Source organism: Carcharodon carcharias, chromosome 23 (assembly GCF_017639515.1).
Source record: "Carcharodon carcharias isolate sCarCar2 chromosome 23, sCarCar2.pri, whole genome shotgun sequence".
Classification (NCBI taxonomy): domain Eukaryota; kingdom Metazoa; phylum Chordata; class Chondrichthyes; order Lamniformes; family Lamnidae; genus Carcharodon; species Carcharodon carcharias.
Genome location: NC_054489.1, coordinates 13,845,037 through 13,872,472, shown reverse-complemented (window position 1 = coordinate 13,872,472; position 27,436 = coordinate 13,845,037). Strand labels below are relative to the sequence as shown.

The window sequence follows — 27,436 nt, the reverse complement described above, 5'->3', positions numbered from 1 at the left end:
TGCATATAAAATTAATCTTAATTACTCTTTGCATATACACTTGAGTGCAGCAGTAATTTACAATAAACCTGTGGAAAATGGGAACGCCTGCCTGTTGTGCGTGACAGCTTTATTTTGATGTATTTGTATTTGTAAAACCACAAACCAGAAACTTCCGACTGAGGTTTTGCTGAAAGCCAACTTTTGTTGTATTTAACACACAGTGCTCCTTCCCATTTGCTATAGTCTCTTATTTTAACATTTCCCTTGATAACTGTATGTAATTTATAGCTGAAATAGTTGGAAAGTTGTCAATTTTTTTGGCTCTTTGGGGTTATTAGTGAAACAAATTGCTGCTTCAAACATGTACTTAATTTTCATTGCATCTATCAATGGTTACAGGGTTTCAACTGCCATTACATCTATAGCAATTATTTTCTATAAATCTTTTACGGTTGAGTATTAGAAACCGTGATTAAGGAAATGTAAATTATGTAGTCGTTGGAGATATCTGTGTTTGAATACTTCCTGATTACAGGTTATTAATCTCTTCAGTTTAAGATGTTTCCCTTGAATATCCCCAATGGCACAGCACCTAGAATAAAGCACCCAGTGTAAAATGAAGCCTTATAGATCAGTAAGATGCCTCATTTTAATCCACAGCCTGTACTGAATTAGTGGATTTCAGCTAGGTTAGGTTTAACATCCCTAAAGTAGAGGTGGAAGATATTTGTATGCAAAGTGAGGTCAGGATTGATCACAGCTGTAGTGCACCAAGGTTAACTTTTGCCTGCCTTTACTCGCATATCAAGTGTTGCCGTTTGAGTGAGGTGATCAACTCCACATCCATCCAAGTTCTTGCTTCAATCAGCCCCTGAGACCTGGGGTGTTCTGAAAGGAATATATTGACATTGGAGATCTGGGGCAAGGCAGATGGTTTTGACTAAAGTCTGTGGTGGTGATTCTCAGCATCATGCAGAATTGGAGGCAGTCTGAGTGACCAGATTGAAGGGGGACCTCTCTGAGTAAAGACAAACCCTAGTTCTTTTCCCCTTGCACGCACATATTTTTGGGTTAGGAGCTTTTATTGGATCATGATTCACGTTCACATCTTACATAATTGTTTTTGATATAACAGACATATTATGGAAGCTATAGTTCTTGTGCAGAATGCCTTAAAAAGATGCAGTACTGTAAATTTTAAAAAATATTTTTGATTGAAATTTTGTCTTGCTTTGGATTGAGGAACGTGAACAGGTTAGAGCCCAATTTTGAAGTTAGTTGCTTAGTCATTTTTATAGCTGAAGTATCAGATGCTAAATGTGTTTTTGATGCTTACATAAAATAAATTCTTCATTCATGAGCAGATCACCATCTTTTTAATATTGAACTGGAAAAAAAAATGGCACTTCAGTTATTCTGTGCAGGTCTTGGCTTAAATAGGTGTGGACGTAAAACAATAGTGCAATGTGATTCCTTGATCAGAATATTTGGTGTTTTTCCCTGGTGGTTCACCCAAGAGTGAGGGCTGATAACCTATCTTCTGTTGAGATGACACATGGAAAACTGTATGCCTCACCCCTGTGCACTTGGCATGTCACATGCAGCCCTGCATTGTTATTTTTAAGCACTTTGAATGGTGCCAGAAGGGGGCAGCAGAATGTGTGTTTTGTTGAAATTATGTGATAAGTGATAGAACAGGAAGAGGAGAGTAAAATATTGGAGAGTTGGTAGTGCCCATGTTAATTCAATGTTGCTAATTTGTTTGGGCGCTTTACCTGATGACATCTCTGCTGTACAGAATTTTGGTGAGCATTTATTCTCAACGGTGTCAGATAACTGCTTATAGTGATAAGTAAACAGGAGATAAAGCTTTTAATCCATTCACAAAGCTCTGGATTACTACTATAAACAAGTAGAATTAGAAAGAAAATAGGAAGTCCAGAAAATAAGTGGAAGTACAAAATTGCTTCTGTACCTGGAGCATTTGGTCTCTGATGTCACACGTACACCCCTGTTTTTTACTTTGTACTTGATGGGTTATCAAGTACGGAGAGAGGTATCTTTAAAATGATGGGTTATCAAGTACAGAGAGAGGTATCTTTAAAATGCGTGTTGGTAATGGGAAACTTAGGGAAATCAGAGTTCATGAAAGGCTCGAAGATGACATATTTAATTAAAAATGATGAGAAAGAAATTGGATCAAAGGGTACATGCTCTCAGGATCATCATTTCAGAAAAAAGAGCAGGCAAGTAATTCATCTATTTTACATTTTGCACCTTTAATAAAACATTTTATGTTTCATTTATTATTTTTGAAAGCTCCAATTTATTCCCTTCCATTTAGAAAGTGCTGAGTTGTGCTGGGATACGTGGTTCCTTGAATCGCAGTAGCCCTCAAGTACCTGAGTTAACTGACCATTTTCATGTGGGACACTAGATAATGAGTATCAGTAGGCTTCTACACCGAGAAAAATATCATGAATGAACCCAATTCTGTTCTTGCTCCATCTGGTCACGCATTGATTTTTTGGCAGGAGTTGTCGGATGGCAAAAAAGGGATGGGAAGCCTTGTTAGTTTTCTCCGCTCGCTCCTCCAAGGAATGCTTAGGCCAATTGTAGTCCTCCTATCTGTTAACTCAGCACATACTGAGTCCATATGGTTTAGTGCATTTATTCACTATCAGTCGCCTTAATTTGTAATCTTTGAAACTGCAGCCAAGCAATTCCTGTTGGCGATATTAGCAGATGAACATTGTGCATTTGTAGGATATTCTCATTCCACTATTTTAATGGAGGCGTTAACTTGGTTATTTAAAATGGATCAATGTCTTTGCTGATATTGCCAGCAGTGATTTCTAGTTTCAAAAGTAAATTAGGATTCTGGCTAAAGTTGAGCTGGACAAACCTTTTTTTGGCAAAGGAGGACCAAGAAACTGACAAAGAAAGGGAGAATAGAATATGAATGTAAACTAGCAAAAAACATAAAAATGGATTGTAAAAGCTTCTGTAGGCACATAAAAAGGAAACGTTTGGCTAAGACAAATATGGGTCCATTACAGGCAGAGTCAGGAGAATTTATAATGGGGAATAGAGAAATGGCAGATAAGTTAAATGATTACTTTGTGTCTGCCTTCACTGAAGAAGGTACAAGAAACCTCCCAGAATTAGAGATCCAAGGATCTAGGGAGAATGTGGAATTGGAGGAAATTAGTATTAGTAAGAAGGTTGTATTGGAGAAATTAATGGGACAGAAGTTTGATAAGTCCCTGAGATCTGATATTCTACATCCCAGAGTGTTGAAAGAGGTAGCTATGGTGATGGTGGGTGCATTGGTGATCATATTCCAAAATTCTATAGAGTCTGCAATAGTTCCTGCAGATTGGAAGGTAGCAAATGTCACCTGTCAATTTAAGAAGAGAGAGAAAATGGGGAACTACCGATCTGTCCTTCCATCAGAAGGAGGAAAATGCTAGAATCTATTCTAAAAGATGTGATAAATGGACACTTGGATAATAATGATCTGATTGGGCAGAGTCAACATGGATTTATGAATGGGAAATCATGTTTGATGAACCTATTGGAGTTTTTTGAGGATGTTAGGAAAGAATTGATAGAGGCGTTGATGGACGTAGTATACTTGGATTTTCAGAAGGCTTTTGATAAAGTCCCCCACAGGAGGTTGGTTAGCAAAATTAAAGCACATGGGATATAGGATTGGTTAACAGGCAGAAAACAGAGAATAGGAATAGGTCATTCTCGTGTTGGCAGGCTTTGACTAGTGGGGTACTGCAAGGATCAAGTCTTGGGTCCTAGCTATTCACAATACGTATCAATGATTTGGATGTTGGGATGAAATGTAATATTTCCAAGTTCGCGGATGACACAAAGCTAGGTGGAAGTGTGTGTTGTGAGGAAGATGCAAAACGGCGTCAAGGGGATTTGGACAAGTGGGTGGGCAAGAAAGTGGCAGGTAGAATATAATGTGAAAAAATGTGAGGTTATCTACTTTGGTAGGAGGAACAGATGTGCAGACTATTTCTTAAATGGTAAGAGATAAGAAAGTGTAGATGTACAAAGGGACCTGGGTGGCCTCGTCAATAAGTCACTGAAAGCTAACATGCAGGTGCAGCAAGCAATTAGGAAGGCTAATGGTATGTTAGCCTTTATCACTTGAGGATTTGAGTACAGGAGTATTGAAGTCTTGTTTCAATTGCATAGAACCTTGGTTAGACTGCACCTGGAGTACCACGTGCAATTTTGATCACCTTACCTTAAGAAGGATATTATTGACATAGAGGGAGTGCAACGAAGGTTCACCAGTCTTGTTCCCGGGATGGCAGAACAGTCCTATGAAGAGAGATTAGGGTAACTGGGCCTATATTCTCTAGGGTTTCAAAGAGTGGAGCCTTGGAACCTACAAAATACTTAAAGGGATAGACAGGTAAGATGTTTTTCCTGGTTGGGGAGCCTAGAACCAGGGGACAGAATTTCAAAATAAGGGGGAAGCCACTTAGGACCAAGATGAGGTGGAATCTTTTTACTCAGAGGGTTGTGAATCTTTGGAATTCTCTACCCCAGAGGGCTGTGGAAGCTCAGTCATTGAGTATGTTTAAAGCAGAGATTGATGGATTTCTAAATACCAATGAGATAAAGGGGTATGGGGATAGTGTGGGAACAAGCCGTTGAAGTAGACGATCAGCCATAGTCGTATTGAATGGCAGAGCAGGCTCGATGGGCTGAATGGCTTACTCCTGCTCCTATGTTCCTATGGCTGCATTTAACCTGGATTCATTTCACTAAGGATAGGTAAAAACCATGGACAAGCAGCTGAGATAAGGCTAATAATTTTAGTGAACTGCATGACAGTTAGAGAACTTGATTTCAATGGGAGTAAAGATTGAACATGTTCCACAGTGGATCCATTATGTAAGTTTAACGGTGAAAATTAAAATTACTCCCTAGAAATAATGAAACATTGTGGTATTGCCACTGAGCCTTCCTCAGCATAATACAAGATAAAAAATATCCTGGTTAAGCCGATACCATTCAATGTAGTGTGTACACTGATGTGATGTACTTAGTTCCTTATCCCTAATTATCTCCACCACCATGATGACCATCCTTTACCACCAGTGCTATATCATAGATCAAAATACTCTTTCCAGGCAAAACCCACATTTGAAAAATGTATATCACTGTGCTGAGCAGTAATGGAATGACAGGATGGAAAACCACAAAAGGATAGAAATTCTAATTTCTTGGAGCAATGTCCAGTTGGTGCCAGGATATTGGAGCTGTCATAGTGACATAGACTCCCTCCACTTTTTCTTACATATGTAAATGACGACTAAAGCCTGTTTCAAACCCTCTGCACTAAATTGATGATTGGAGCAGGTCCCTCCCTTGTTGTTCTCCCATCTCCCCCTTTGGAAATTGGGATGCACGCAGTTGACTGAACTGTTCTAGAGACAAGACTGGCACTGGGAGCTCACCAAATGATTGAAATGGGACCCAGGTCCCAACTCTGAGCAAGCCTTGGGCTCCTATTTTGGGTGGGTGCACTGTTGGTTATGCTGCAGAAATAATTTTTACCTCATACATAATTTGTTCTGTGCTGATGAAAGCACTGAGTAATCTCCATAACAGAGATACGCAAATTCCTGACCTTGGTCCAATTCAAATCTCCAGGCAACTCTCCTAATTTCTCAATTGTCTCTGTAAACAACAATGGCAATTATGTAATTATACCATACAGTTAACACAGCTTCATAACGCAGTTTGCAATAGGAAAATAAAAAAAGAGTGCTTGTTATGGCATGGGACAGATAGGAAAGGTGGCCAAAAGCTAGGCTAAAAGATGGATTTTAAGAACGAGAGGCAGAGGACATAGGGAAGGACAAGTAGCTGGAGCTATACAGACCAAAAGTAACAAATTTGATTTCCGCTCAGTACCTGTACTAAGTAGGTGTGGTAGTAGAGAAATTAAAACTGGCCTGAAGTCATGTGGACAGAGCAGGGGAAATTAGTTAGGGTTTTTTCTGGTGACTGTTATCCAGCGGCCTCTGCACGTGTAGATGCCAAGTGAGGACGAGAGTGGGTTTAGCTCTGTTGGATCCCAGAATATAAATGCCTGTTCACATGCTTAAACATGAAGGATTCCCACTTAGTTAAGGTACCGGAAGTAGTCATGTTGTGCATGGCAATATACCTTTACATAAATTAGTGCCTTCGGGGGGGAAAAATGATGAATGTTGGAGAGAAATTCAAAAAGGGCTAAAAGATTCAGGTTCCCAGATGGTAACATCTGTTGCATACCGGTGATTTAAACAAGTCGGTGCTTTCTTGTAACTTATCTGATTTTTTACATGAACTGGGAGATAGAACATGACAGGAATTGATTGAGTGAGCATTGCAAGGGCTTATTAATTGGTGTCAGAATCAATGTTATAAGATGGAATGGTTAAGGGCCTCTTACACCTGGTGCGGTTTATCAAAATATAACTGCATTTTGCTTTAAAACCTCATCTCTTATAGAGGTGTACAAGATTAGGACAGGTTTAGATAAGGTGGACTGAGAAAAGCTGTTCCATTAGCTGATATGAACATATGAACAAGGAGCAGGAATAAGCCATTCAGCCCCTCGAGCCTGCTCCACCACTTAATAAGATCGTGGCTGATCTGATAGTAACCTGAAATCTGCATCCCACCTACTGCCAGTAACTATCACCGCCTTGCTTACCAAGAATCTATCCACCTCTGCCTTAAAAGTATTCAAAGACTCTGTTTTCACACCTTTTCAGTAAGAGAGTTCCAAAACTCATGACCCTTTGAGTGAAAAAAATTTGCCTCATGTCTGTTTTAAATGTGTGATCTGTCATTTTTAAGCAGTAACCCCCTAGTTCTAGATTCTTTCACAAAGGAAACATCCTCTCCATGTCCACCCTGTCAAGACCCTTCAGGACCCTATAGGTTTCAATCAAGTTGTCTCTTACTCTTCTAAACTCCAGTGGATACAAGGACAATGGGATACAGGTCTAAAATTTTGGAGAAGAGATATGGCGGGGATGAGAGGAAATACTTTTTTGCAGTGATTAGTAATGACTTGGAAAGCTCTGCCTATGAGGCAACCTATGAGGATGGAGATGACCAATGATTTTAAAAGGAAATTGATTTTAAAAGGAAATTGGATAGGCACCTGAGGGAAATAAAGTAGTGCCATGGTGATAGAGTGGGGTAATGGGACTGACTGGATTGCTATATGGAGAGCTGGCATAGACTGTAACCATACTGGGTGCGGATGTATGGTGTACAATGTTTAAAAATAAATCTGCTTTCTTGACAGCTCATCAAGTTATTTGCCATGGCATAGAAACCAGAAGGGTCCTTGATGCATCCAGTGGTCTAAGTTAAATTAGCTGATCACAATCCAGGAGGTTTTGGCGCTGCATTCGGTGTTCCACTAAATACAGAAAATTTGCATTGGTTGCCACATTTTCTAGCTACCCAGCAACTCCTGCTGGGAAGACAAGTTTGTGGCTTGTAGCTGAAGGCAGGACCAGATTTAATGATGATGTTCACTCTAGTTAAACAGCCTACAGATACTGAACTCCCACATGCTGAACAGCTGCATGTTGGGAAATTGCGTGCAGGATGCTCCGCTCCCTTTAATGTACATTAATTATGCTCCTTTTGCATTGGGCATCTGACCCAATCCTGACTGGAAACTAGAATTTGATGTATTATAAACCGAGATTAGTTGAGACTGATTTTTTTTGCTGAATTTCCAGTTCTGTTGAGCACAGTCAGCATCCAATTAATGAAGGTAAAAATTGGCCCCACTGCCTTCAAGATGAAATGAGAAAAGAGGAAGAAAATTGGGGATGACGACAAATGAATTACACACTATTGGTTTCATTTCTTCCAAAAGAGGTTTATTCCTTCCCATGGGAAGCTGGTCGCTGTATTTCTCTACTAATTTTAGTGAAAATGAGTTGTGAATCTCTAGCATTTTGCTCACCCATTTACGTTTACAAGTGGAAAGTATGCATTACTGTTGATCAACCACTGGGTGTCATTATGTACCTATTTGCAGAAGTGTTTGACTAGTGACATCTAGCTGTTGTAAAGATATACTGTGTTCTGAAGAGTAGACTTTACATTTAACTATCCTTAATTTTTCCACCTTTTCAGAAATTTGTTGTCTAACCTGAGAGAAAGTAATGACCGTAGTGGCTGTGAATGATAGAAACTGTGTATTGTGTTTCATAGGAAACCTTTCTGAATTGAAAATCTGCAATAAAACACTACCTGCCTTCCTATCAGCATAATTAGTTGTTGATTGAAGAAACCATTAATAATAATTCCTGAAAGCAGGTTTCAGGAGGAGATGGGTATACTGCCATATGACCTGTTAATTAACCTTCCCTTATCCCTGTTTGTGACCCTAAAAACATATGATCAGAATACAAAATAGATTCTATAAAAGATAAATGTGGTATCTTTTGAAATGGTGTTGCAATTTGTTATTCAATATTGTGTATAAATCTGTATTACTTGTTTTCTTCTAGAATTCCTTTTATTACCTCACCCCACTGTATCTCTGCAATTTCCATCAGCCTCATATTTGCTCCTGAATGCTCAGTTCCTTTCAATCCAGCTTTCTGAGGATTCTCTAACCCTTCCCCTCACCATCACAGGCATTGGTCCCCTGAGTCATAATCTGTGGAACTCATAAAATATGATGCTAAGTGATCCTTTCAGCCTCAACTTCTGTTCCTCTATGTTAAAGGTGTATTTATGTAGGCTGTTGGATTGATGAGTTCAAGATATTTATTTCTGAGCTGGTACAGATACTTAGAATACGACACCTGGGTTTCAATAGATAATATTCAGCATCCAGCCATACCATTAAAAGCAATTAAGATCATCTTGCTGACTCTTTAATGGCATAATGTGTAAAGGGGCTACCTGATATAGTACTGAGTCATACAAACTAGACAGTTCCAGACTTGATCCTTGCTCTGTGCTGAGTTAGCTGATCTCAGCTGGACAGTGGGAGGTGGATTACAGTTGGCATTGTTGCTCCTGACTAAAGAGGTGAAAGTCATCCAGGGTTGCCACCCATGATGGGTATGCAATGAGCCCTGCTTAGAGTCTGTGTGGGTGGACATTGAGAAGGGGTAGAATTTGGCTATGATGCCCTCTAAACAAATAGCCTTCTGTTCAGGGTACTGTTCATGGCTGTTGTTCCCTGCAAAACTGTATCGCAAGGGTGAACACTGTAAAGAGAAAATTGGGCAGGATGAAATGATAGTTTTTGCTAACAAAACTTTGAATTTCTCTCCTTGCAGCTAAAAGTTTGGAGAACTCAGCATGCAAAGTGTGCTGCTGTTTCCCACCCAAATGATGCAAGAGAGCAACAATTGCGTGTAATGAAGATGTGGCAACATCACTTATCAGTTTTGTGTTATCAGGTGTTGTGTGTAGTAGGATATCTCACGAATGGTCACACCTGCTTTGGAGGAGTTGATGTCTAACCTCCCTGCTGGTATGTGTGTGGACTAAATTGGAGTGAACTGTGAAGACCCTATGAGTGAATATCCAATTGAGATTCACACTGTCCAGGTTTGGACGTGAAGTAAAGCCACCTGGGGAATATACTAGAGAGCTGCTAACACCTGTGGAAATGTCAATTCTGAAGAAGGGAGATAACTCTGGAAATAAAACAAAGTTCTTTTATCTTTTAAATGGATTGCATTTCTCCTCATTGACAGTTCTGAAATTGCCACTTAGCAATGTCAGAATTATAAATGATTTTTTTTTGTTTGTGATATTTTCACAGCTGTTATCTCTCTATATATTTTTCATTTGCTTGCTAATTGATTGGGGGTGAATAACTGTGTCTTCAGTGAGTGACATGGGGTGGGAGAAGATTTGTTTTGTGTGCTATGTAAACATTTTCTTTATAAATGTATTTACAATTTTGTTAGACTTAGCAACCAGAAGTTGTTGTACCCTAAGCAACTAGGCCAAAGACTATTGGCTATTTAGTCACAAAGTACAGACTGAAGCCTCTTCAAAACTATCAACACATCTTCCATTTTGATCTCTTAGAGAACTGGAAAACTGTTCTATTCTAATAAAATAACATTTATCCATTGTACTTTGCAGTACTAAATAGTACAGAAAACAAGAAGAAAACATATATATGGTTATTTCCTACATTACAATGGTGACTACACTTCAAAAGTGTTTCTTTGCCTATAAAAGCGCTTTGAGTCTCCTGGTGGTTGTGAAAAGTGCTTTATAAATGCAAGACTCTCCCTCTTTCCCCCGTTTTATTCTTTCCCCCTCTTTTTACTTCTCCCCTTTTTTCCCCTCTTCCCTCCCCCCCTTTTTTCCCCCTCCCCCTCTTGTCCTCTGTCTTTCTCTTTCAGAGAGCACGATAATTGGAATATTGTATTGACTAATATTGTTGTGAATATGGTTTTCAAGTGTTGCAATAGGGGATTCATCTGACAATCCTGTAAACAGTTTTCTAATTACCAAGTAAATTATTGACATGGGGCTTAATGCAAATTATTCCAGTTGTGCAACACTGCCCTGATGTTCCTCCACATCCTTGATGACTTCTGTCATTCTGGGGTCAATGGTTTGCCATTATGGACCTTGATTACAGCTAAGCATTTATATGTTATGTTTACGCATTGCCTGTCCAAGAACTCCCTAGTTTGCAAAAAAGGACTCATTTGGTGATGGGAATGTTTGTTTCTTCCTGTGTTGCAGTAACTGGGGGGAAATTGCTTAACATGGTTCACATGGACTCGAGCTTCAATGAATGTTTTTTTCTGCTTAACTCTTTAAATGCGGCCTAGTTGTTTCAGCTTCCTAACTTACTTTCCAGCCCAAATGCTATTGTATGTAATAGACTGAAAATTTATTTGGATTAACATCAATTTCAAACTTTTAAGAAGTGTAATATTTTGTAACATCTAAGTTAAAGTATCTAGAATAGAATATTCATTTTTATTCATATTTAAAGAAATGCCTGACAGTTGCATGGTCCCTCTCATCACCAGGACTTTTCTAAGTGCTTCACACAAATTAATTACTTCTGAAATAAATGGGGCATCAACCTGGTGTTGAAGCTATGACACAAGACTACTTGTGTGCCAAACAACCCCTCCACTATCGACATCCTGGGCGGTTATCATTGACCAGAAACTGAACTGGACTAGCCATATAAATACTGTGGCTACAGGAGCAGGCCAGAGTCTGGGAATCCTGCGACAAGTAACTCACCTCCTGACTCCACCATCTACAAGGCACAAGTCAGGAGTGTGATGGAATACTCCCAACTTGCCCAGATGTGTACAGCTCCAAAAACACTCCAGAAACTTGATAGCATCCAGTACAAAGCAGCCCACTTGATTGGCACCACATCCACAAACATTCACTCCCTCTGCCATCGACGCACAGTAGCATCAGTGTGTACCATCTACACGATGCACTGCAGGAATTCACCAAGGTTCCTTAAGCAGCACCTTCCAAACCCATGACCACTACCATCTGGAAGGACAAGGAAAGCAGATAGATGGGAACACCCACCTGGAAGTTCTCCTCCAAGTCATTCACCATCCTGACATGGAAATATATCGCCATTCCTTCACTGTGACTGGGTCAAAATCCTGGAACTCGCTCCCTAACAGCACTGTGGGTGTACCTACAACAGTAGGGGGTCTCCTGAAGAACAACTCTTTACTAATTCACTGTTAAATAAATACTAACAATTGATTTGCTCTTACAATAATCTATGTGCCTGCTAACTACAGAATTTTAAATACAGTGTATCTTGCCTCAATATCCTGTCCATTGGGCCTCCTTGATGGTCTGGTGGGTGAAGGCACTGGCTAGTATACTAAGCCATACATTCTATAAAGGTCTCTTGTCTGTGTGAGTTGCTCATCTTAGCCAGAGGAGTAATAATGCTTCTACAATTGGTCTCCCCACCCCTGGGCTGGAAAAGTCACAGGCAGGCAATATTCTGATGTTTCGCCAAGTACCTTACTTGATGTGTTTCCTTAGACAGTGATTATTTGACATTGGTAGGCATCGCAGATTGTCTTGTTCTCTCCCACAATGTTCACATACACACACTTCTCAAACTGGAATGTCTGAAAATCAATCACGAGTGGGATTCTAGCTGATTTTCTTTTTGTAATATCCCTTATCTGTAGACCATGGAAACTTGGTTCAGTGTCAGCTCCTTTATCACTATCTTGGCTAAAGCAATCATTTATTCTACATGTATTAATTCCAATGTTTTGATTTTTAATGAAGAATTGCTACTTCAGTCCTGAAATGGTTAATTTCTAGTTAGTTTTACCAGTGATAAAGTTTTGTTATTTTTGGATTCAGTCAAGATCTCTGTTGACTGAATGTTGCAGCCAAATAGAGCCCCTCTGACAGGCCCATTTCAGTTGGTTCAGATCCTGAGGCACTGACTACACCCCGTGCTTTGATCCTTCTTGTTGTACAGTTCCCTGTAAAACCCTGCAAAGTACTATTCTCGCATTAGACAATGGTGACTAAATGTATTTTTTTAAAGTCAAGGTTGTGATTCTTGCATCGTCAATTTGATACTGATGGGAAACAAATCTGTGCCAGTAATAAGATCCTGCAGTACTTCTGTGTGACAAAGTTGCTCTTTATTGTTAAACATTTTGATGTACTACTGTCTGAGGTGTAAGTAATTATTCATTGTAGAATTGAGTCATGAAAACCAAGAAGGTCCTGGATTTGATCTGTTGTCTGTAATGAGTTAGCTGATGTCGGCCACTATTAGCCTCAGCATGCTTTGTTGGCAGCGAGGAAGAGGTTCCCATTCCTGATCACATCTCAGTGATTTGTGTTGGAAAACAGAAAATTGAGTGAGCAGAGATGTGAGTTCAGTTGTTCAGCTGAATAGGCTGCAAACATTAATTGACTAGGCTTACGTGAAGAATCGTCACTTGGGCAAGATACTGAAAGAAGGCTGGAACACAAGTAGATTGGACCCTGCATAGTTGGTTAGAGCACATGCTTGTCCTGCAAGATCTTTATAAGAACATAAGAAATAGGAACAGGATTGACTATTCACTCTTTGAACCTGCTCCACCATTCTGTAAGATCATGGCTGATCTACCTTAACTCCACCTCCCTGCATTATCCTCATATCCCTCAATTCCCCCAGAATAAAAAAATCTATCATTTCCAGAATTGAATATACTCGTTGAGCATCCACAGCTCTCTGGAGTAGGGAATTCAAATATTCAGAACCCTTTGAGTGAAGAAATTTCTTCTTGTCTCAGCCCCAAATGGCCAACCCTTTACTCTAAATCTGGGATTCCTAATTCTGGACTCTCCAGCCAGGGAAGCATCCTTCCAGCATCTGTCCTAGCAATCTCTTTAAGAAGCTTTTTACGCTTCAATGAGATCACCTCTCCAGAGGGCATATAGGCCTAGTCTGTTCAATTTCTCCTTATAGGACAATCCCCTCATCTCAGGAATCCATCTAGAATTTTCATTTCTCACCTTCTCAGGCAAATTTATCCTTCCTTATGTAAGGACGTTAAAATTGTACACAGTATTCCCAGGTCTGTTCTAATACTTCACTCTCATTCACCAACCCTTTTGTAACAAAGGCTGATATACCATTTACTTTCCTAATTGCTTGCTGTACCTGCATGCTAGCTTTTTGTGTTTCATGTAAAAGGGCACCCAGGCTCCTCTGACTACCAACACTTCCCGGTATCTTGCCATTTAAAAAATATTCTGCTTTCTATTTTTTTACCAAAGTGGATGACACCTATTTCTCCACATTCTATTCCGCCTGTCATGTTCTTGTCCACTCACTCCATCAGCCTTTATCCATTTGCAGCCTCTTTTCATCCCACTCACAGCTTTCTTTCCCACCTATTTTTGTATTGTCAGCAAACCTGGATCTGTGATACTCGGTCCCTCATCTAAGTCATTGATGTAGGCTATAAGTAGCTGAGGCCCAAGAGCGGAAACTTATAACAACGCAAAAGTGACCAGTTCATTCCTACTCTCTTTTTCTGTCCGTTAACCAAACCTCCATCCATGCTAATGTATATTGCCCCCAATTCCATGAGTGCATGGATTTTCCTCCATTAATGTTCTTTTATAGGTGTATGCTCCAAACTGCTCAATTTTCTGATACTTGCTATACTCGGATCATCCAGTGTGGGTGGGCATGAAAACCTAGGGAAACCTCTCTTCTGTCCTTATGAGTGTTCATCGGCGTCTTACAGGAATATGGTGAGTAAGCTTGTAAAAATGAAATAGCCAAATTATGCGGGAACAACTGATCGCTAATTGTGCTTTCTGGTTGCTGGGTAGGAATTTTAAATCAAAAACAAGATATGACGTGCAGTGCAGTGTTCTACATTATGCCCTTGTCTACTTTTGTGCTAACTTTAGGTAACTGAGGCAAATATATATTTAATTGTCGCAGTCAAAGAAAGCTGAAGATAGCTAGAAATAAAATGGAGCTTGATGGAACTAGATGATCTTAATTCAGTGGATTTCAGAACTGCTCCAAAGAAATGCCCTTCAGGTTTTCAGAAGAACGAGTAACCAATTGTATATATGGATTTCAATGCCAAATCCTCCTTTATAGAGGTGTAGAATTCTGAACAGTGCAGGGAAAATGTTGGGTCTGAAAACTGAAAAAAGCACAACCTATAATTCAGATTAAAGATATTTTAAAGAGCAATGGTACCAAAATCCTGGAGGAGCTAAAAGCTGAGTTTGACATGTTTTTCCTTTCAGTTTTTTTTTGAAATATCTCCAAAGCAAAACATCTGCAATTAACAACTAATCAAAATAGAGCTCTCAAAATCAACAGCGCAGAGATCATGACCTTCATTGAGACACACTGGAATAAATCATGATTTGTTTTGAACATTTACCCTAGCAGGCCCCACAGTTTAAATCTCGAGCTGTGGCATTTTGCTGTTTAGCAATGGTTGTTTATATCATTGTTTCCATTGAAGTTTTCTTATAAAATCTTTGCTGAACATCATGTTTTATGAGCTATTTAGTGATATCACATTTGTCAAGTGATATCGATCACATGGAGAAGCAAATTAATAGTGTGGTTTCTTTTTCTTGGGTTGGTGGGATTTTTAAGTAGCATTTCATCTAAGGGACTTTGATCAAATCCTGCCTGTTACACAAGTGAGGAGGAAACATTAACTGGAGGCTTTGTTCAGAAGATGCAGTGAAAACTGAAAAAAAAACAAGGCATACCACTGCCCCAGTTTGTTTTGAGTTTATTTTGAGCATTAACACATGCTTGCTATTGAAAGCCTTACATAAGTAATTTGTGCAATTGCTAAATTTAATTGCAGCACAACTTATTTCATTTTTAATGGTACTTAGCTTCTTGATGCTGTGGGATTAAGATGCCTGTGTACCTTGGATTAATACATTTGTTTAAGATTCTGTAGCTACTTTAATCATAGACAAATAAACAGCATCTATTTAAATAACTCTTATTGACTAATTTATGTCTTATTTACTAATGATGGTGAAAATGTTGATACAAGTGTAAGGCAGAAGAATCTTCCTCGTGCTCATATCACCTTTCACATTATCATTAGTGAACATGTGTCTGAGACTGCATGAAATAGAAGAGCAAGTGAGTTGATATGCCTTTAACATTTAGTTATGTCAAAAGGATTTATTTTTTCAACTGCCCTATGACAGGTACCCCACCCTGGCTTGCTTCACTGCAAGCAGCCTGGATGTGAAACAGTAAAATAAAAGCAAAATACTATAATGTTGGAGATCTGAAATGAAAACAAATTGCTGGAAAAACTCAGCCGACCTGGCAGCATCTATGGTTAGAGAAACAGAGTTAAGGTTTTGAGTTCAACTCCAAAGAGGAATCATATTGGACTTGAAACATTAACTGTGCTTCTCTCTCGACAGATGCTGCCAGACAGGCTGAGTTTTTTCAGCACTTTGTTTTCATGTGAAATAGTAAACTTCAGTATACATGCGTTCATGGAGCATTACCTAACACTGAGAATTAAACCTTTAACTACAGGAGTACAAAGTGATGCATCGTATGTTTCTCCATATTTCTAAATATGAAGTTGCTAATAGAACCTGCAGAGTGTTGCTTATTTCTGTAGACGGCTAAATTAAAAAAAAATCAATTTTTATGTGTTGATGCTAATGGAATTTGAAATTTTCCTTCACAAATAAACTGACTGCTGAGTAGATTCCGCTAATTATCCCTTTGAAGACTACCGTGACATAATATAAAAGCAAAATAGAACAAATAGTTTATGGTAACTGAAATAATATTTAACTCTGTTACTGTGTCGGGCTTTCATTTGGTTTTAAAAACATTCAGCGCTCCTGAGTCATGATATGGTTCAGTAGATAAATTGTCGTAAAGATATTGAAACTACAGTGTTGTTTGTGGTAAACTCTACTCTCACCTCTCTACAGTCGCTTAACAGAAGCTGTGTGTACCCTTTACATTTGTCAACTGGAATTTCTTTCTTGCTTATAAATGCTTTTCCACCACAAAGACTTCAAGCATGCAGACATTAGCCACTGACTGCCCATACAGTGCACATACCTAAGCATGCTCATAGTGTGCCAGTCATTGTAGCTATGGCTGCAATAAAAGGTTTGGTGCTTGATTATTCTTTTGGTTCATTTTGTTGTCATTCTTCTTTTTCCCAAAAGTACTGAATATTGATGGAATACGGTTGTACAGCTGCCTCTTTTTTTTATTCATTCATATGATGCGTGTCACTGGTTAGGCCAGCATTTATTGCCCATTCCTAGTTGCCCTTGAGAAGGTGGTGGTGAGCTGCCTTCTTGAACCGCTGCAGTCCATGTGGTGTAGGCACATCCACAGTGCTGTTAGGGACTTCCAGGATTTTGACTCAACGACAGAGAAGGAACAGCGATATATTTCCAAGTCAGGATGGTGAGCGACTTGGAGGGGAGCTTCCAAGCGGTGGTGTTCCCATGTGTCTGCTTCTCTCGCCCTTCTAGATGGTAGCAGTTGTGGATTTGGAAGGTGTTGCCTAAGGAAGCTTGATGAGTCCTGCAGCACATCTTGTAGATGGTACACACTGCTGTCACTGTTCGTCAGTGGTGGAGGGAATGAATATTTGAGGATGAGGTGCCAATCAAGTGGGGCTACTTTGTCCTGGATGGTGTCAAGCTTCTTGAGTGTTGTTGAAGCTGCACTCATTCAGGCAAGTGGAGAGTATTCCATCACACTCCTGAGTTGTGCGTTGGAGAGGGTGGACGGGCTTTGGGGAGTCAGGAGGCAAGTTACTCACTGCAGGACTCCTAGCCTCTGACCTACTCTTGTAGCTACAGTATTTATATGGCTAGTCCAGTTCAGTTTCTTGTCAATGGTAACCCCCAGGATGTTGATAGTGGGGGATTCAGCGATGGTAATGCCTTGAATGTCAAGGGGCAGACTTCTTGTATTTGGCTGGGATGGCTATTCTTCATGTATTAGCCTGACTGGGGTATATTGGCAGATTATTCAGCTGCAAAAGGCATTGCAGTTAAGATAATCCTCTCCTTGTCTGGTATACAGGGCACACACTTTACAGAGTCATCACAGTGAAACATAAATTAAGTCTATAAACTGCTGTACCAAGTTCCTATTTTATCTCTTTAGCACCTGGAATCCCACTACATAGTTGCCCTTATTTGCATTTTCCTAGAGTAACTCCATTTGACTCGTTTCTTCCAGCCTACCACCACTTCTGGCGAAATATCCTGCAAGTGGTGAAGGACCATTGGGACAACTGTAACAAGAACTGATATACCTTTAGACGAGCATCTACCATAGAATGGACTGAGGGTTTGAGGAGATGATAATATGCACAAGGGCCATGAACTGCAATGCGAGTTACTCCCAGCTAATAATGAGCCAGAAATTGCTCTAACAACAATTGTGTGTACAAAGTACAGGAACTATTGATCCTGGAGAGGTGGAGGACACCTTTCTAGTATTTCATTTAGCTGTTGAGGCAGAAGCTATCTCAACATGAAACTACCTCAGGCAGGGAGTCCTTTTCCCCTCATCCCTGAATGTTAATGCTCACTATGGATAAGGAACAGTTCTTTTGTTACGCTATTATTAAATTCATAGCCCTGCTTTTGTGAACTCAGGAAAATTTTGTGCAATTATGGCAGGATGTTTATTTAAAAAAGATACAATTCCCTAAAGGTTTTTCAAAATTATTTGGCTGATTTTGTGGGGGGAAAAAAACCCAAATAAACCTAAACATAACTTCATGAAGTCACTATCATAATAAAAGCATTTTACTAAGCATGCTGTGTCAGTGATAGCATTTCCCATTGTGTTCAGAGTGGCTCATCCAGAGAGCAAGTTTCAGGAGCACTTACAGACAGATGGAGTAACGAATCTGGATCTGGTGTCGGGCATGTCTTTGCTTAATGCAGACACTAATACCGTTGTTGAAAAATGCACAATCATCATTGTAATCAGTTTCCTAGGGGATTTTGTTGTTCAGTTTCCAATGCTACATTACAGTATTACCTGTAGTACTTAATTAATCACTTGTTGGTAATATAATCTGGTTTCTCCTGAACAATTAAACTGGTCACAGAGCACTGGTCCATTTGTAACAGAATTAAGGAACCATTTAAGGCCTGCAGAAAAGTTGTTGTTCAAGGAAACTTCAGTCATGGGTATCAGATGGCTAGCTGATAAGGCTAGCATGCAGCTGGGTCAGGCAGATCAGAAAGTCTGAGGTTTTGCTGTCAGTCCATGTACCAGGCCAGCTAATCTAGGGACATAACAGTGTTAGTATCTCCAGATCGGGAGTCAAAAAATTAGCAAGGGTGCCTACCTGCTGGACATAGGATACAAATGTGATTGGATTGGACTCAGCTGTGATACTCACAGTTATTGAATAACCAGCCTGTTCTGTGTTGCTGAATACTTGCCAACGCTCAATTGTTAATGCAGATATGTCGAATGAGTTTTTGGACAAGATAGGCTATTGGCAACTTTCATCAGTAAAAAGTTAGTGTCGGCAGTCACCTGGGACATTTCTATTTTTATAGTGCACTGTGACCTAAATTATCCTGTAAGAATCAAACAATATGCTATGATGTGTAAGATTACTTCCCCGACGGGAATATTTTCAGATGAGAAAACTTTCAGTTTCCTAACTGGCTGTATTGCTTTGCTAGGAACAAACTAAACTGGTCTTGAATATGCTATTTGAAGATTTCAAACACCCAGCACAGGCAAAATGTGTTGAATGGTCTCTTGGGCTTTTCCTGTTTGTTTTGTCATACTTTGTGTGTCATAATATGAAGCTTTCGACATTTGCATCCCACTTTTTGATTGGTTCACCTTCCATATGGTCTAAATGAGCCAGAGATTAATGTTTTGTAATTGAGAACGATATACCGAGAAAAAGCAGGAGCTATGAAGGAAATCAAAATACTCATAATTCTTTGAGCCAACATTTTTGTTCTGAAATTTTGAACGGTAAAAATTTGAATGGTTTGTAACACATTATTGAAGTCATGAAAGGCAAAGTATTTCACAACACCGTGATTAAACTGAACTGTAAAATAATCTTTCATGTTTCTGACCACTTTTGTTAATCTGTCAGCCTTGCTGAAAAGCCTAGCTTTGGAATTGTGCATTTTCACAAACCTATTGCTCTGCTAGCTGAAAACAGGAAGCTGCTGCACTTGTGCCCACAATTTGCAGATGACCAAAGACTGAGCATGTACAGTGGAATTTCCCACCATATATCAGTAGGATTTTCTCGGTACAACAACTTGATGAATGTTTTTCCCTGAAATTACTTCCAAGAAAGTTGTGGAATATAAACTTTAGAAATATTTTGTAGTAGGTTTACACAGGAAAACTATTTTCAAATAACGTGAGAGAAAAGCTGGTTGAGAGAGGGGATAGAGAAGGATTGGGGGCAATAAATACTGGCTTGGTTTCCCTGTTTATACTGAAAATTCAAAAAAACTTTAATACTTAAAGATTAGTTAATTTGCCTTGATTTAAAAAGTTTTTTTTGCTCAAACTATAACAGTAATTGAGTTTATTTAAAAAAAAATTCAAAATCAAACTAGCATGACCTTTCTTAAGTGCTTAAGTTTTCATTTCAGGGAGAGTAGCTGAGAGAGTAGAAAATGAATATTGCACCTATTTTTTTGATTAAATTTTCTCCTTTGGGCACTGTCACCAGATTTGTGTATCTTACTCTCAATCACTACCCTTTTACAACAATATAATCCCTGACTCACCGTGAGTATGAGTAAGGAAGATGTGCTATTACATGTATAGCTCTTGTTTCTAGTGTGCCATGCTTAAAATTGCCTCATGTAAATGGGAGCACCGGAAAGATGAACTGACCTTGATACAGGTAAATAGTAACTTATCATAACTGATTTTGTTCTTGTGTCTTACCAGTAAATAGTTAGCACTTTACTAATGTTTTTTTTTATGAAATAGAAACTTAGGCCTGTCCTGCTATTTTCTCCAACCTGGTTTACAAATAGCCACCAATCTTCAAAGTTCCCTCAGCAATAGCAATTACGCAGAATGTACATCACAGAATCAGGGTATTTTATCCAACTGGTCCATGCTGGTGTTGATGTTCCACATGAACTCCTTCACAACCCCCTCTACATCTAACCCTAAAAGCGTAAACTTCTGTTTCTTGCCTTGTCATGCAGTATCTAGCTTCACCTTAAGTGCTTCTGTTATCTGCCATTTCCACATTCAAACTACTCTCTGGGGGAAAAAAAATTCTCCTGAATTTGCTATTTGATTTTCTGGCCAATATCTTATATTTATGGCCCTGAGTATTTTTAACAGCAGAATTTTCCCCTTTGGTGAACCTATGAAGGAAGCTCTTACTCATCATCACCTTTTGACTTTCTCTTTCTCCCTTTTAGGGCAGTGCTTCTTTTCATCCTGAGGCCCCAGCAGCCTCATACTTTTAGTTGTTGTTACATTCTGGTTTATTTAGTCATTAAACTGTGGCTTCCCTCTGGGGCCCTGGTGATTCTTAAATCTCTGGCAGCCAATTAAATTGCCCCTTTAAATGAGGCAGTTCCCTGTTCCTGGGGAGGTATTTGCTTCTCTGAAAACCTCATGTCCCTTGAAGAGGTGAGCACTTCTCTTTCCCTGGGATAGTGGTTGCAAGCTCTGGTTGGAGACATCCTGCAGCTTTTACTACATGATGTCCCAACCATATGATATCTGCATGGGAGTGTCACAAATAGGATGGTTGGAGCAAAATACAGTCCTGACAAAAAAGGAAAGAACTTGCATTTATGTAGTGCCTTGTTACGTTCCCAGAATAACCAACACAATTATTCAGTGAGTACCCTTTTCATAAATTAGATTTTGTTACCTTGAAGGGACCGAATATTTGAATATCATTCCATCAAAGCAGCAGAATAATGATTTTATATGGTATAATGTTCCTGTAGTTATAAAATAATAATTCTTCCCATCTTCTTATGACCAATCTCATGGGGATTTTCTGGTGAATGTAAAAGTGACTTAAATATCTTTCACCACAGGAACTGAAACCTGTGACTGTAGTGCTCTGACATAAGCATCTTAAGTGCTAAGTTACCATACCGCTGTGAAACTAAGTACTGTGCTATTGAAAATTCAAAAGAAAGTTTAATCCTAATTATAACTGAGTGAACTAGAACTGTTTACCTCTTTTTCCTTCCTTCTGATACTTCTAATTCTGCTCTCTGTTTTCTTCCCTCTCTTCTGAGGCCAGGAAGTCTTCTGGCCCCCATACTGTTGTAACTAGTGCACGCTTAATTAGATTGCTGACTGATAGAAATTCCAATTGAGCAAATTATATTCAGCACAACGAACTTGATCTGCACGAAACAACCTTTTATGGATATGCCATCGACATATTTGGAGAAAATTCCCCTCTTAAGGAGAAAAATATCTTTCTTCAGTTTCTGTATCTACCAGTTTTGCTTTTGACAACTCAGTTTTTCAGAGTAAGACGTTCTTTCACCTTAGCCAGAGCTTACCCTCCACAGTGATTTATTTTCTTGGCCTCTGCTCTTGGTCGCTCCTCTTAAAACAATAGAACCTCTTACCTTCACCTTTGAATCCTCCAGCCCCTGCACTCATGAAATTGTCTTCTGTTACTTAGCAACAATTTGCATTTATATAGAGTCCTTAATGTGGTAAGATGCCAAAAGTTGTTTTACAAGTAGACTTATCAAACAAAAATTTGACATCCACAAGGAGATATTAGGACAAGTCATTAAAGGGTCAGTTTTAAAGAGCATCTTAAGGTGAGCGAGGTTGTGAGACAGTGGATTGAGCAAGGTAGTGAGACAGGATTAAGAAGACAATTTCAGAGCCCAACACATGTAGACATCTAGCTAGCTGATAGCACCACTACCAATGCTGGAGTTGTTTGAATGGGGATGCGCAAAATTAGAAGATCTTGGTGGATTGCAGGGCTAGGCGAGGCTCCAGAGACGGGAAGGGGTGAGGCCTTCGAAGAGTTTGATGGCAAGGATAAGAATTTAAAAATTGAGGTGTTGACTGACTTGGAACCAATGTAGGTCAATGAGTACCCGGGGTAATGGTGAGTGGGACTTGGTGCAAGCTAGGATATGGGCAACAGAGATTCCATAACATTCCACCACCACCAAGTGCATCTTCTCTTCTCCTGTCTGCTTTACAGACGGATGTTCCCTCAGTCACCTTTGTTTACTCTTCTGCCATCCAGAATTTTCCTTTGCAACTACAAATTCCTACAGAATTCGCCTAATTAGTTAATCCTCCTGCAGTTTAAGAATTAAGATATTTATATGCAGGAAAATATATTGTGTTTAAAGTAACTTCACGCTCACCATTTTAACATTTGGCTTAGCACATGTTTCTTCCGTGGTGGAGAAAGTTCTTTGCAGCCATATTGCCAATCTTAATGTGCTGCTGCTTCCTACATCACACACACTGATGTGGGTACCAGATAAGTACAAGAAGGGAAATGGGTGTGGAGAATGATAATTATTGATGAGAAAGGCCTTTTAGACAATCTTAGTTCATCTGCCCAGAAAGATCCTAAATCCCCCAGTAATATGTTTCATCTTATTGTTTTTTAAAATAATTACAGGGTTTTGACTATTACTATTCTATCCAGATGTCTATTCCATTCATTGGTGACTCTTTGTATGGAGAATTAACTGAGAGAGGCTAAATTTGCTGTTTATTAGTTTGAACCTGTGCCCTCTTGTCCTACTCTAATAGTTTAACTTAAAGTAATAGTGTGGATTTACTAATACCTTTCCCTTAATTATCTAATATACCTTTATTCCAGTAATGGGATGGGCCATAGTCTGTTAATTTCAACTCTAACAGCAATGCTTTAAGTAACTGATCATCATCCCTTCTCTCCCTCCATTCTATCTCTTCTTCTACATAAGTATGCTGTTTGACTGAATCGTTCACAATTGCTAATGAAAATGCCCTGAGAGAAGTTTAGCTAAAAGTATGCACCTTATCTTTCAGTTGGAATTACGGCATGATGATGGATGAAGTCCAGCGAAATTACTGTTTTTCTTAATTCTCTTAATGAGAAAGCCTGTCAGCAGTGATTTATTTGATACTGGCTGTAAACTGTGCTTCGTTTGATCCTATTATCTGTGCTCTCAAACCATCTCTTTGCCTTGCAGCTTACATTGTCCAAGGAGGCCAGTTGATATATGGCTTTTTTTTTTGGCGGGGAGAATGTTGTTTCAAAATTAGCGGAACAGGTTGCTGGGATGGACTAGTTATAGGGCGCAGTATTTTTTGTTTTGTGCTGTTATCTTTAGTTAGGCATTGCCAGAGTTCGGGATCTGACGGTCCCCTTTTTATGAGACCTATCAGTAACTGTATAGGTAGATCTCATTCCCAGCTTTTAAATTAAGAATAATGGCCCATTAATCAGCACTGCTCCCATTGTCTGGTCAATGCAGTGTGGAAGATTTACACAGCCTTGGTCAGAGGCTGCAGACACTGACATTTTTCTCCTCAGTGCTCCAAGCTGGTCATTTAGAAAAGACTCGAAGCTGCTGAAAGGCTCATCTTTGTCCCTTTGGTAAAATACTGTCATCTGAAGGAAGCAATTACTAGGTGTTGTTTGATAAAGTGGCTTTTGTAACTTTTCACAAATGGCTTGAAAATGTGCAAATACCTGCTTTGTTGAATCACATACACAAACAACCTGTATGTGTGCAGGTTGGAGAAATATTTCAAATGAAGAAGACAAGAAGTGGCATTGTTCTTTTAAAGTATAAATGAGGACATTAAAGATTTTGTAATTTGCTTTACTGAAATCAGATTGTAATCTGCCCTTCCGGTACAGTAACTATTATCACATATCTAGCAATACATTGCCACAGTCATGAGTATTAACTATAATGAACAGTACTTAAGGCTGTCTGATTTATAATACACAATTTATATAACGGGGGAGCTTTGAAGTGGGTCTCCGACATAGGTTGGTGTTCAGTGCTCTGAAATTACCCTATTTACAAATTATGATTATGCATCCGTACTTGTTTAAAATTACAACTGCAATTTAGAAACAACAGTGCATGTGGAGTTAGTTTCGAGTACAGTTTTAGGTTTTAGGTGGCTAACCTTTGCTAATGTCAGGAGAAGGCTTACATTGAGCAGTGATATGAAAACCCCATTGCTGGCTTGTATGGTTGGACTAAGGCCAGTGGCAGTTGTGCCCTCAGAGGAGCAATTTTATGTCATTTAACTGTCAAAGGGACTTTGGCTTCTAGAAGTGAGACCACCTTGTAAGATGGTATTCTTTGCATGTCCAGAGGAATGCTGGCTCCCATAATGCAAGTGTATCAAAGAAAATAACACAGGTGCAATTTTCAAATCCAGCTGTCCAAAAACTGGAAGTGTCTGAAAATCGGACATTTTTAAAATGTGCCATGCATCAATTTTAATGGAATAAAATTTTAAAAACTTAGCTGGACAATTTGGCTAGGTGCTACATTGGCACAGTGTGGTGCTGGAATAGTTGCCCGCTTCCTGCTTGCGTTCTGGTCTATTCCTGTACTCAAAAGGACCCTTGATCCAACCCAATCTGGCTTGGCCCGAACTGTCCACAGCCCGAATCGCCCGATCTGAAATCTGGCACGACCTTGGGCCTGAGGTTGCTGGTTTTGAGACACTGTATTTGTCATTTGGGATAAGAAAGTATGCAAAGCATTGGAAGGAAAGAAAGACTTGTATGACACTTGGATGTCCCTGTGTGCTTTACAGTTTATAAAATACATTTTTTGCGTACAGTCATTGATGCAACATAAGAAGCGAGGCAGCCAATTTGCACAGCAAGCTCCCATAAAAAGCAATAAAATCACAATCTTTGTGATGTTGATTGAGGGACACATATTGGCCAGGAGACCGGGGATAATTGTACTGTTCTTTGAAAAGGTGGCAGGGGATCTTTTCTGCCCACTTGAGAGGGCAGACAGGGCTTTGCAATTCTGTCATTTTCTTTATTGCAAAACATTTGATTTGAAAAGTGGCAATCGCACTTTTCAAATGGCTTCTGACAAAAGTATTTTGAACTCTGTTGCAGTTTATTTCACTAAATTAGAAATTGCAACAAGTGAACATTTTGCAATTTATTTAAGAAATTATAAAGCTCTCAGCAGTCAGGGACTGCAGAGATGTAATCTGCAGGGTGTTTTGTTTTGGAAGGCTTGAAAATCATTAGTTATGTTGATCTTTATGACGAAAGATTGAAATTTAAAACTGTATGAAAGTAAAGCAAAAAGATATTGGGGTGGATTTTACATCTGACAAGTCTGTTGTCACTGCATCAATCATAGACCGGCTGCCCTGCAGTGAAAATATACTGCGGGCAGTCTTAATTGGTTCAGAGTGGGACTTCCACCGCTATCTACAAGAAAGTACCACCCTAGAGAAAGCTACAGTGAAACTGCTGGCCTGCTTACCCTTCACCAGTCGGATGCAAAATTGCAGCAGAGGCAAAATGCAGCCCAGTAGTCACTTAAGGGACTCACTTAGGCCTAAGGCTGCCTTGCCTGCCCACCCTAATATGAGAGACTGGTCGGGGGTGGTGGGGGGGAAGGTGGAGGGCTGGCCACCCGTTCTATTTTGTGAGCTCCCCTTGCCTTCAAATACGCTGGCTTGGGGGACCGTGAAATTCACCCCCTTAGGTCTGTTGAAAAAAATGGCTTCATGAATACTACTTGGAAAATAATCCACTTTGACACAGGACACGTTTTCCTCCTACATTTTGTGCTGCTGCTTCATGTTTCCCTCCTCTTGAGCAATGGTTGCTATTCCCTTTCCCTTTTCTGTTGCCCTCCATACTTAGTGGAACTCATCCAGATGAAGCCAGCCTGTTTTTCTCAACTCACAGGAAAGCAAACACGTGTTTGCTACACTGTTGAAACCAGTAGTTCAGTATGTGAGGAGACTATAGAGACACATTCACCATCACCATTGAATGCTTTTGTGAGAGTTTCTTCGAGCAGCACTTTCTGGAACCAACCAGAGGGCAGGTTATATTAGACTTCGCATTGTGTAACGTGACAGGATTAATTATTGACCTCAGAGTAAAGGCAGCAGCAACCACAATATGATTACATTTTACACCCAGTATGAAAGGGAGAAGAGTGGGTCTAAGGTTAGCATTGTAAACTTAAATAAGGGCAACTATGTGTGCATGAAAGCTGAGCCGACTGAAGTGAACTGGGATACTAGGCTAGGGGATAGATTAATTGAGAAGCAGTGGCAGACATTTAAGGGGATATATCAGAATACTTAGAATAAATATATTCCTAAGAACAAAGAAAAGTACAGCACAGGAACAGGCTCTTCGGCCCTCCAAGCCTGCACCGATCATATTGCCCGTCAACTAAAACATTTTGCACTTCCGGGTCCGTATCCCTCTATTCCCATCCTATTCATGTATTTGTCAAGCTGCCTCTTAAACACCACTATCATACCTGCTTCCACCACCTCCTCTGGCAGTGAATTCCAGACACTCACTACCCTCTGTGTGAAAAACTTGCCCCGCACATCTCCTCTATAGTTTTCTCCTCTCACCTTAAATCTATGTCCCCTAGTAATTGACTCTTCCACCCTGGGAAAGAGCTTCTGGCTATCTACTCTGTCCATGCCACTCACAATTTTGTAAACTTCTATCAAGTCGCCCCTCAATCTCCGTCACTCTAGTGAGAACAATCCTACTTTGAAGAAAAGTTCTAAAGGGAGAACCCACCATCCATGGTTAACTAAAGAAGTTAGGGAAAAGCATCAGAAATAAGGAAAAAAGCATATAACTGCATAAAGATGAGTGGCAGGTCA

At 39.6% G+C, this 27,436-nt stretch overlaps 1 protein-coding gene across 6 annotated transcripts in view; it reads left to right on the top strand.

The window, feature by feature from the left end:
* The window catches only part of raraa (retinoic acid receptor, alpha a), a 533,901-nt gene that overhangs the window by 100,295 nt on the left and 406,170 nt on the right, over positions 1-27,436 (top strand). The window lies entirely within an intron of this gene.